Here is a 12,935-nt window from a genome sequence, read left to right as displayed (position 1 = left end):
GTAGCAGACTTTGAGAAGACTGACTCCAACTCTGAAAAAAGTTCTACTGTGGGTAAAATGCTACCAAACAGCATCATAGGCTACAGAGAAATTGTCTGTGAAAAAAGAGCTGATGTGGCAAACTTCACAGTGTTCTTATCTGAAGAAATTGCAATAGGTAGTGGGCGAAAAGAGCAGACCTCAGAGAGCTCTGAGCAGCTCCACCAACTCTAGCCTAGTCACCATCAACATCCCAGGAGGAGCTGCAGCTGCCAAAACCAGCCCCGTCACCATCACAGCAACCATGAGCAGCAAAGTGGAGACCTTCCAGTCACCCAACCACTGCCCCTGCCCCACCACTGCTGACGCCAAGCCTGACCCCACAGCTGATGATGGTGGCCTCCCATCGGGGTGCCCACCAGCATGTACAAGAAGGTTTTGGTAACAGTAGGATGGTTCAATGTAAGAAATGGATATGATTTCATTAATAGTAATGACACCAAGGAAGATGTATTTGTACACCTGACTGCCATAAAGAGGAATAACCCCAAGAAGTACCTTCATAGTGTGGGAGATGGAGAGACTGTAGAGTCTGATGTGGTTGAAAGACAAAGGGTGAGGAGGTAGCAAATGCTACAGGCCTTGGTGGAGCTCGACTACAAGGCAGTAAATATGCATCAAACTTTAGCATTATAGACACTATCCACAGTGCAGGGGTCCTCCCTCAATTACCAGCAGAATTACCAGAACAGTGAAGGTGGGGAAAGCATGAGAGATCAGAGAGTGCTCCCAAGGCCAGACCCTACCGCAGGCAAGAGTTCCCATTTTACTCATGTGGAGACCCTGTAGGCATCAACCACTGTCTTCCAATCTGCTTGTGCAGGGAAAAGTGCTCAAAGTGCTGACAACCAGAATTCAGGAGAATAGGTAGACCAGTGAGACAGAGTATGTATCAGGGTTATAGACAACAATTCCACAGGGGGCCTCCTCAGCAGAGACTGTCTAGAGAGGACAGCAATGAGAAGTTAAGGAAATCAGGAAGATGAGACCCAAGGTAAGCAGTCACCTCAATATTGCTACCTCCATAACTTCAATTACCTACACATATGCCAAAAAAACCCCAAACGACAAGGTGGCAAGAGACAAAAGCAGATGATCCACCAGCTAAGAATTCATCTGCCTCCCCCTGGGCCCCTGCCCCACAGACTAGGGCAGGGCCAAGTAAATGCTGGTATAGCATCTCTACCATCATCTGGGTTAGTCATCCAACAAGAAGAAATGAATAGGATATTCCGGCAATAAGAAATGAACAAAGGACTGGAGGGGAAGATTTTAAGTGCTTGCTTTTTGCCCATTAATCAGATAACTTGAACTATCAGCATTATCTATGGAGCATCACAGGGTTTTTATTATTCTTGCTGAAAGACATCTCTTTTTAGTAATGGCAAATATGCTAAAAAAAAAAAAAAAAAGCCTGTTTTTTTCTCAATACACCTTTAAAGGTTTTTAAACTGCTTCATATCTGGTCAAGCTAATATTGTTAAAAGCCTCATTCCTGTTTGTAATAAAAGATTACAACTTGATTTTTTTCAAAAAATGTCAACAAACAGCAAGTACCTGTTAATAAAGGTCTTAGAAAGTTGTCCAAAAAACACAAAAAAATAGAAAGAGGAATTGCCACAGCTACCCCCACCTTCAGCAACCACCATCCTGATCAGTCACTGACACCAATATCAAAGTAAGCAATCTCCACCAGCAAAAATATTACAACTTGCTGAAAGCTCAGATGCTAGTTAGCATTTTTTAGCAATAAAGTATTTTTTAATTAAGGCACAAACATTGTCTTTTTAGACATAATGCTATTGCACACTTAATAAACCACAATATAGCATAAACATATTATATATATATGTATATGTTATGTGTTATATGTTATATGTATATGTACACACACACACACACACACACACACACACACACACACACACACACAAAGAAACCAAAAAATTTATTTGATTCACTTTATTGGCATATTCACTTTATTGTAGTGGTCTGGAACCAAACTGGCAATATCTCCAAGGTGGGGCTGTATATGCATGCATATACATACATACACATACACACACACATTTCATTCAATATATGTCCCAACAGTTTTGTTTATCTGTGGGAACCTAACCAATAAATAAATATATATAAAAACTATATTAATATTAATAAAATTAGATGTAATTACATTAATTACATTAATATAACATACTATAACTATTATACTAATGTATAAAATGTTACACATATATTAAGATGTGCATTTTATAAGAAATTATATATAATGTGTAACATTCATATTATAAAACACACACACACACACACACATATATATATATATAAAATAAGTAATTGGCTCAGGAGATTATGGAATCTGACAAGTGCCGAGATTTGCAAACTAAATAAGCAAGCTCAAGACCCAAGAGAGATAGCTGTGAAATTCTGGTCCAAAGACAGGCGCCAACTCAAGACTCAGGAAGAGCCAGTGTTCCAATTAGGGTCCGAAGGCAGGCAAAAGCCAATATCCCAGTTCAAACACAATCAGGCAGGATTTACTCTTACTTGGGGGAGGGGAATCAACTGACCAGAAGACCTGAATAAAACAGGATGAGGGCCACTCACATTAGAGAGGGCAATCTGATTTACTCAAGTGTATCAATTTAAATGTTAATCTCATCCAAAATACCCTCACAAAAACATGTACAATAAAGTTGACTAAATATCTGGGCACCCTGTGTCTCAGGCAAGTTGACACACAAAACTAACCATCACAATTTGCTGTTGTTTTGTGGTTGTTATACACTATCTGACTGAAAAGCTATCTAAGAGTGTTAAGTATTGTGTTTAACATCTGGTCTTTAAACTCCTTGAAATTGCTTTCTTGTGTACGGTGTGAGGTAGGGGGCCAATTTCATTTTTCCCCACAGGGACATCCAATGTCCGTTTTTAAACAATCCATTCTATCCTAACCTTTGACATGTCATCAAGTATTTTCATAAGTATGGGTATGTTTCTATGCTATTATGATCCACTAGTTTGTCCATTCTTACACCAAAACATTAATTTAACTACAGCTTTATAAGGCTTAATATCTAGTAGAACAAGTCCTTCTCTTCTCAGAAGCTTAACTATTTTTTAATTTCTGCAAAAAATATTATTGAGTCTACCATAGGCCAGGCACTGTTCTACAACAGTTCATGAAAGAGACATAGATTTAGGACTATAACATATTTCAAAAAGTTTTATAATTTTCACCACAAAAATCTTGAACATTTTAATGATATTTATTCCGAGGCACTTTATATGATTTTCTTAATGTTTTAGTAAACAGCACCTTTTTTTAAAATGTAATTTTCTCTTTGATACAGGTTATAGAAATGCAACTGATTACTATATATTGATACTGTCTCTAGTAATCTTCTTAAATGCTCTTATCTATAGGTTTTTAATTTACTATTTAGAAAACCACATCATATGTACAATAAGAAAACAATTGTTTTCTTTCCTTCCAATCTGTATATTTGTTACTTTTGCTTGCCTTTCTGCATTGCCTATGTCTACCACAATGTTGAATAGGTATGATGACAGTGTGTACTCTATTTTATTCCTCATCCTAAAAGAAATGCTTTAACAGTTTTATTTGTATAAATTATAGTATAAATTATCTGTATAAATTAAATTATAGTATAATTTTTAATAGATATGTTTAATAGATATTTTTTATCATGTTAAGAAGTTTCCATCTTAGACATTTTTCCAAAAAAGACATACAGAATGTCAACAGACACATGAAAAGAGGCTCATCATCACTTATCATCAAAGAAATACAAATCAAAACTACAATGAAGTATCACCTCACACCTCTGAGAATGGCTAAAATCAACAACACAAGAAACAACAGGTGGTGGCAAGGATGTGGAGAAAAGGGAACTCTCTTGCACTGTTGGTGGGAATGCAAACTGGTACAGCCATTCTGGAAAACAGTATGGAGGTTCCTTAAAAAAAATTACAAGTGAAAGTACCCGATGATCCAGTGATTGTACACTAGGTATTCAAAGGGATACATGCACCCTAATGTCTACATTTACATGCAGCATTACCCACAATAGTCAAGTTATGGAAACAGCCCAGTGTCCATCAATTAATGAATGGATAAAGAAGATGTCATGTGTGTGTGTGTGCATGCGTGCATGCGTCTGTGTGTGTATACAATGGAATATTATTCATCCATAAAAATGAAATCTTGAAATTTGCAATAATGCGGATGGAAATAGAGAATATTATGCTAAGCAAAATAAGTCAGTCAGAGACAAATACCATGTGATTTTACTCCTATGAGGAATTTAAAGAACGAAACAAACAAGCAAAAGGAAAAAAAAGAGGGGACGGGGTAAACCAAGAAACAGACTCTTAACCATAGGGCACAAACTGATGAGTATCAGAAGTGAAGTTGATGGGGGGTGGGGGGGATGGGTTAAACAGGTGATGGGGATTAAGGACAGTACTTGTTGTGATGAGGACCAGGTAATGATGTATGGAAGTGTAGAACCACTATAATGTATACCTGAAACTAATATTACACTGCATGTTAACTAACTACAATTTAAATAAAAACTTAAAAACAATTCTATTGCTAGCTAGTTTTAAAAAATTAAGTAAAGTTCCTACATTTTTGAGATGATCATACGACTTTTTCCTACCAGCTTTTAATGTCATAGACTATAGTAATTAATTTTCTAATGATATCAATCTTGACTCCTGGAATAGGCCTAAAATGTCTTCATGCATATTTTTCTCTTTCACATACAGTAACTTTAAATGTTTATTTATTTATTTTGAGGGTGGGTACGGGCAGAGAGAGAAGCCTAAGCAGGCTCCACGCTCAGCATGGAGCTCAATCCTATGACCACAAGATCATGACCTGAGCCAAAGTGAAGAGCCGGATGCTTAACTGACTGAGCCACCCAGGAGTCCCCACATACACTAACTTTAAGTTGGCAATATTTTGTTTAGAAAATTTTCATTTATGTTCACAGTTGAGACAGGCCTAAATTTTTCCTTTCCTTGTATTAACTCTGTCAAGTTTTGATATGAAGTTATGCTAATCTTATAAAGTATGTTGGTGATTAATTACTCCCTCTTTTTTACTTTCTGGAATTCTTTCTGTAAAACTGAAATTATTTGTTCCTTGTATGTTTATTAAAAATCAGCAGTATAACGCTCCAGGCTTGAAATTGGTGGGAAAATTTTATTATGGACTCATTTTTTCAGGTTTTCTTTTTCACATTTAGCTAGTCTCGCTAAGTTTCATTCTTTCTGGCATTTTCTCATTTAGTCTAAATTTAAAATGTATTGGCAAAAATATCCTTGTATCTTTTTAATACTTGCAGGACTTGTAGTTAGGAGCTCTTTGTCACTTCAAAAATTGTTCACCTTTTAGTATCACCAAAGGCCAGTCAATTTTCTTAATGTTTTCAAAGGACCAATTTGGGGCACTGTGCATTGTTTTTAAAAAGGGTGGAATGGGGCGCCTGGATGGCTCAGTCAGTTGAGTGCTGGACTCCTGATCTGGGCTCAGGTCATGGTCCCAGAGTCATGGGATCAAGCCCTGTGTCAAGCTATGCACTAAGCATGGAGCCTGCTTAATATTCTCTCTCTCTGCCTCTGCCCCTCTCCCCGACTCAAGCACACTCTCTCTCTCTTAAAAAAAAAAAAAAAAAAAAAAATGGATGGGGAAGTTGGTTGTCTATTAGGCACTCTACCTTGGGCTTTTATTTCTTCTGCCAAGATACAAAGCCTAATGTTTGAGTACAACAGCTTATCAAGTACTTATATTTGAATTTCCTGACTAATCATCTCCTGAGAGTTTCTTACTTTCTTGCCAATTTATGATACATATTTTATCAACCATCTTCAATTTTTTTTGTGGCAGTTATTTTCCCAGCATCTAGTCTGCTGTGTTTACAGACATGTTTTAACTTCCATACTTTCACTTATAGAATTTTGCTTGTTAGTAAAATGTAACTTTCTTAAAGGTTGCTTAACATTCTCGGCCATTATAGTGCCAGACCCACAGGGTATTCCTACTTCAGATTATATATACAACCAAATAAGTTTTAAAACATTTTTGTATTTAAGGCTGGAGTGGTACCACAGACCAGGATTTCAAAATAATTATCTCATTTGTGCTTGGGCTCCAGCCAGGGAAATAGTTTCAAGGTCAAATTGAAATACTCTGTTACTTTTCCACAACCCAGAGAACACATTCAACTACCTTCATTTGGGTATCTATCCCATCACACGCCTACCACACAGCAGCTATACAGTTTTAGGAATAGTCACTGAGAGACAAAAGCTGAGTAGAAGAAAAGAAGAGATATATACCACACTAAAGAGCGAAGAAATTCTCCACCATTTAAAAACGTGCTCCAGGTCACAGTATGTCTTCAAAAACATATGTTTTAAGACACAAAAAAAGTCCAGGCCAGAGCTGGGATTCAAGTATGTAACTTAACTGCCTCCAGTAACATATTAAGAGAAAGCACAGGGCTTGACAGTGTACAGTGCCAGCAGGACCAGATGGTTTGCTTAAATCACAAGCTAATAAACTTTTACTCAGAATAAGAAGAAACAATTTATGGCTTTACCACAGACCCATTTTCCTTAAGAAAGCAAAGCAATTAGGTGCTTCAGGTGTTGGCAGAGACCGCATCTTCAAGTTTCCCACCTTCTTCTGTTCCCCAGCCGAGGGGAATATACTTCTTTGCAGTCTCCAAGATGCTTGTGGAAAATCTTGCTATAGTTTCTTAGGAGGGTAAGAAGCATAAGTCTCCAAAGGAATGAAGTGATTAGAAGAAAGGAGTGCACGAAAGAAGTACCTAGAGGTTAAACATTCATCACAGAAATCATTTCACTTGAGAAGTCCACTCACTCTTTAGATTTCAAAGAAATTCTAGATTACGACCCACTCCATTATACAATTAACAAAAAAAATTTTTCAAAAGAAAAAACTGTTACCAAGCTCCTGAGTTGAGAAGCATTTTTGAAATATTAGTGAGAGCTTACTTACATGCATACATATATACTTCCTACCATCCTCTCCCAACACACACCTTAAGGTATCACACAATCACTTCTGTTGAGAATTTAAATTTACAGAACTTCTGAAACAGATATATGCTAGCATTTATACTAGAAATCTTCTTTTTCCTGTTATGTTCTTTTTGTCAATGTATGGTAATTCTTTGACAAGATACACACCAATAGTACAGTATTTTATGAATAGGGAAGCTGGAGCTATTGTAATAACAACAGTAACAACTTACATTATTTGAATACTTTGAAGTGTTCTAATAAATGCTTTACAGATACTGTTTCATTAAATCCTCATAATGATCCTATGAGTCTGTATATTAGGTATTATTATTATCTCACTTTTACAGAAGACAATACAGGTTTGTAGGGTTAAAGTGCCTTATTCAAGGTCATACAACTAGAGGAGACAGAACCAGGATTCTAAGCTAGGCAGTTAGACTTCACTGCATTCAGAGTTAATGTTGCTTTGCTACAATACCAGTCTTCTAAAACAGTTTTCCATAATTATATCTAATAAATCATTCTGGGAAGTGTTCCCAGGCCCAGTCCTGCATCTTTCCATTCTCCCTTCTCCCTCTTTTCTCCCATCCCCTGAACATTTAATTCCTACCCTGTGCAGGTACTATGTGTTAGACATTGAAGGTGCAACAGAAAACAAAACAGATGTATTTCTGTCTAGCTGTTGAGCTCTGAGTCCACAGTCATTAATTAATAAAATTCATAAATATTTAATTACGAATTGTGTATAGCGTTATGTAGAAGATATATAACACCATGAGAATAAGTAACATGAGGCCTTGATCTATATTTTGGGGGCCTAGAGAGTTTCCCCAAAAAAGTAAAGAGGAGATGGGGACAAAAAGGGCACTCCAGCTTGTAGAGTAGCCTTAAAGTGGGAAAGCACATAGAGAAAAGATACAAGGTCTGATAAAGAGGAGAAGGGTGCAAATGTGGCAGGAGAGGGAGGAAGGGGCTAGGTGTAGAAGAATCTTGTAGGGCATTATTAGGAATTTTGGCTTTTATCCCAAAATGCAACAAGAAGGTACCAATGGGATCTGATTAAATAAAGGAACAAGAGGATTCAGAATGTGAAAATGAGATTTACTAAAATAATGGAATAAGGAATATAAACTAAATAGGGAAAAAAAGACAGGGAATACAGACGGAAGGAAAGACGAGGCTACTGGATTACAATAAAAAAAGGGGGGGGGGAAAGAAGTTCAAATGAACAAGAAAGCTGAAATAACAGGCAATTGTGTTTAGAGAGGAAGGTACTGTAATCAGCGAATGTGGAGGTGGGCTAGATTACAACAAGGTTTAAAATGCCAAATATGGGATGAAGAAAGTCAAGGGAGACAGGCTACTGGTCAAGAACCTGAAAGGACAAAGTAACAAATTATCTATGCAGATTCTGAAGTCAGTGAGCTAACAAGTCTTCAATGAAAGCCTTCAATGCTCTACCTGCACAGCATGAGACTAAAAGAAGTAGGGGTTCTAACCTTAAGAATGTGATGGAATAATGCTCTGAAGGTAGAACAGGAAACAAGAAGGATGAGAGTCCTACCTTTAACCCTGAGGTTCAGAATAAACACGTATTTAACACCAGAAAGAGTTGCTGGAAGTTGCCAGGGGAGAGGCCAAATTATACTCCAGACAAATAAGGTGAAGGCTGGCTCAGGAAGAAAAAGAGAAAGTCAAATACAGTACGATTTCACTCATACGTGGAATTTAAGAAACAAACAAACAAATGAACAAATGAGACAAAGAAACAAACTTTTTTAAGAAATGTAGACATTTCTTGGGGCGCCTGGGTGGCTCAGTCGGTTAAGCATCCGACTTCAGCCAGGTCACGATCTCGTGGTCCGTGAGTTCGAGCCCCGCATCGGGCTCTGGGCTGATGGCTCGGAGCCTGGAGCCTGTTTCCGATTCTGTGTCTCCCTCTCTCTCTGCCCCTCCCCCATTCATGCTCTGTCTCTCTCTGTCCCAAAAATAAATAAAAAACGTTGAAAAAAAAATTAAAAAAAAAAAAAGAAATGTAGACATTTTTCTTTTAATTTTTTTTAATGTTTATTTATTTTTGAGAGAGAGACAGCATGCAAACAGGGGAGGGGCAGAGAGAGAGGGAGACACAGAATCTGAAGCAGGCTCCAGGCTCTGAGCTGTCAGCACAGAGCCTGAGGCAGGGCTCGAACTCACAAACTGTGAGATGATGACCTGAGCCGAAGTCAGACGCTTCACCAACTAAGCCACCCAGGCATCCCAGAAAGAAACTCTTAAATACAGAGAACCAACTGGTGCTTGCCAGAGGAGTGGGTGGGAGGTGGGGGGTGGGTGGAATAAAGGGGGTGAAGAGTTCCCTTACCATGATGAGCACTAAGTAATAGAAGAATTGTTGAATCATTATACTGTATACCTAAAACTAATATAACATCATATGTTAATTATATGAGGAGTAGGAAGAAGTTAAGAATGTATGTGCCAGGCAGGGCCTGGCACAGAGTAGATAATAACTATCTGGTGAATCAGTGAATGAATGAAGACAAATGAATTTGTGACTTTTAGTACCTTAGTAGGAAGATGTAGAAGGAATAACAACAGTTGAAGAATATGTTAAGGCAAGAAAGTACTGAACAGATAGGGAAAATGGTGCAGTATAGACGACTGAAAGCTTATTCTTTGGGCAATGTCTAATGAACTATAGGATGAAAGGCACAGTAAAATTAACTCTACTGGGTTTTTTCAAGAGGGTGGACACTGGTTCCATTGGACCAGAATTTCAAAATAAAGCAGATGATACCAAAGTAAGAATTATGAATTATTTTCTTTTAGTCCTCATTTAAATGCATAGGACTAGGGTACCTGGGTAGCTCAGCTGGATAAACATCCAACTTCAACTCAGCTCATGATATCACAGTTCATGAGGTTGAGCCCCACATCAGGCTCTCTGCTGTCAGCACAGAGCCCACTTTGGATCCTCTGTCCCCTCTACTCTCTGCCCCTCCCCCGCACATACGTGTGTGTGCTCTCAAAATAAACATTAAAAAAATAAATGCATAGGACTTATATGATAGCACGTGATTATAATTTTCTGTTTATTGAAAATAAGATATTATAAGTGATACCTGAAGTAACCTAATGGTTAACAGATACCACTGAATTTAGCAATATATTCAAGTTAGGAATTATAAGGTATTACTGCCATCTTTTACTCCTGACTTTATGAAGAACCCAAATATGAGTAGGAGTCACATATATAGCACTGAAAAAGAAACCATATTTCTACAATTCATCTTAGGAGTCATTAGATTTCTTGACTTTTCAAATAATGGTGCATTTCTCTAATAAGTCACCATGTCAAAGGTTTTTGAGGGCGAATAAAATCAGCAAATGACACTTTAAATAATTAATGTGCAGGGGCGCCTGGGTGGCGCAGTCGGTTAAGCGTCCGACTTCAGCCAGGTCACGATCTCGCGGTCCGTGAGTTCGAGCCCCGCGTCAGGCTCTGGGCCGATGGCTCAGAGCCTGGAGCCTGTTTCCGATTCTGTGTCTCCCTCTCTCTCTGCCTCTCCCCCGTTCATGCTCTGTCTCTCTCTGTCCCAAAAATAAATAAAAACGTTGAAAAAAAAAATTTTAAATAATTAATGTGCTCCATGGGTGAGGAATTTACAAAATGTTTTTACCATCCCTCAAAATATGGTTCACATTCCCATAGGACACTTAACAATGCTGGGTATTTCTATAAAAGCCTTATGGTTTATAAGAATCCACAGAGTTAAGACTGACTTTTAGAGGAGGTAAGTGCACATTGATTGACTATATTTCTTCATTGCCAACTGCCTTTAAGTTTCCAGTAATACTGTGCTATGGTAATAAATCTTCAGCTGAAGATAGTATTTTTTTTTTAATTGAGGTATAATTGACATACAATATCCTTTTAGTTTCAGCTGTACATCATGGTGACTCAATTTTATTTTTACACATTATGAAATGATCTGCACAATGTCTAGTTACCATCTGTCACCATACAAATATAAAGTTATCACAGTATTATTGATTATATTCCATATGCTGTATATTACATCTCCATGACTAATTTATTTTATAATTGGAAGTTTGTACCTCTTAATTCCCTTCACCTATTTCACCCACTCCCCTCAAGTCTTCCCTACTCTAATAACCAATAGTTTGTTCTCTGTATCTATGAGTCTGTTTCTGTTTTGTTTTGATCACTTGTTTTGTTTTTTATATATAAGTGAATCCATATAGTATTTGCCTTTCTGTGACTTATTTCACATAGCATAATACATTCTATGTCCACCCATGTTTTGCATATGGCAAGATCTCGTTTTTAAAAATTTAAAAAGAGACACAACAATGTGAAAGAAATGCTTTTTTTCCCCTAAGCCATCTCAATTTCTCTTTTTTCTTTATCAACTCAGAAAGCTTAGGAAGATAAATCCTATAATAAGCCCTCATCATTCCTAAGGAGAGCTTTAAAAATCAGACATCAATAAAATGTGGGTGCACATTTTCAAAGCAAAGCAAATGTCCCCTGCTGCTATGAATCTCATAATTTGTGTCACTGAGGTTGGAAAGCGGCTTTAAGAAGGGCTAATGTTTACCTTAGTGCCAATTCCAGTTAGGTGATTTTTTGGTAACAAAGCATCAAGACGAAAAACTAAAAATCTGAATTAAACTCCAAACTATTTTTTAAAGAAAACTGTTACCTGATTAATATCTCCTATAATTCGCTTATTTCAGCAACAAAGAGTTCATACCAGAATCAAGTAAAACAAAAATAATTGCCTGGGTTGACACAGACTCCATGACTCTACTCCTAGAAGAAAAAAGGACAGAAATAATCTAAATAACATCACATTTTCTTTCTCCAGCAGCAGTAACAAAGATGTGGCAGCCATCATTTTACACTCTTCTGCATCTGGGTCTGAGACCTCCTTATATCTCATTAGAATTCGACAAATGAGTATATCAGGGAAATACAAATAGAGATGGGATGACAAGACTTTCCCTCGAACTTCGGACTCTAGTAAATTCTCTTCTGAAAAAAATTTGGGTTTTTTTTCTGAATTATTAGGAAGTCAAGACAACAGGATAAAGTACATGGTAGGAGGGCTGTACAAGCTGTCCAGTTTTTAAAAACAAATTTCCTTTGTAGTTGAAATCATTTGGTCATTTCACACGGAAAAAACATTAACTTCATTTCATCACAGAAAACAGCAATCTCCTCAATAGCATAAAGTCATCAACAGAGAACAGAGCATTTAGGGCTTGAGCCCTTTTTCTAAGATCAAATGAGTAATTTGAATAAAACAGCTTCATACTCTTTCCTTAAGTTTTCAACAATGAGAGTTTACTGGCATTTTAACTGAAAATTTTAATCCTTCTCATTTGCATTGCTAGAAAAACAAAGTCAAACAGCTATCTAGACATAAATGGAGTGTTATTTCATCAATTACAGATATATTTAATGGAGAAAACATTATTTCAATATAACCCCTGGAAAATGGTTACCAAAAAAAATGGCAAATTAAATGAGAGCTATTTGACCTTACCAAAAATTTACTACTAGAGAACAAAAGTAAAAAGGTGGGATTTAAGGTCTGGAAACCCAAGGATACCAAGAGAGATCTCGTAAGTATCACATAAGTGTGTATGTACACACACACAAACACACACATGATTATTTCGGTCATAATAATAATGCTCAACATTTGTATACTGCTTTTATAGGCTACCAAAGCAAAATTATTGTGGGGATAAGAATTTACTTCACTCTACTACAGAGGCTTAAA

At 37.1% G+C, this 12,935-nt stretch overlaps 1 protein-coding gene and 1 pseudogene across 15 annotated transcripts in view; one reads left to right on the top strand and one right to left on the bottom strand.

The window, feature by feature from the left end:
* ERC1 (ELKS/RAB6-interacting/CAST family member 1) overlaps nt 1–12,935 on the bottom strand; it is a 523,541-nt gene that overhangs the window by 238,216 nt on the left and 272,390 nt on the right. The window lies entirely within an intron of this gene.
* LOC147579398 (Y-box-binding protein 1 pseudogene) lies at nt 403–1,265 on the top strand (annotated as a pseudogene).

Source organism: Puma concolor, chromosome B4, assembly GCF_028749965.1.
Source record: "Puma concolor isolate L17-30 chromosome B4, mPumCon1.1.hap2, whole genome shotgun sequence".
Taxonomy (NCBI): Eukaryota; Metazoa; Chordata; class Mammalia; order Carnivora; family Felidae; genus Puma; species Puma concolor.
Note: the sequence above shows the minus strand (reverse complement) of the source record. Positions and strands in the feature narration are given on the sequence as shown.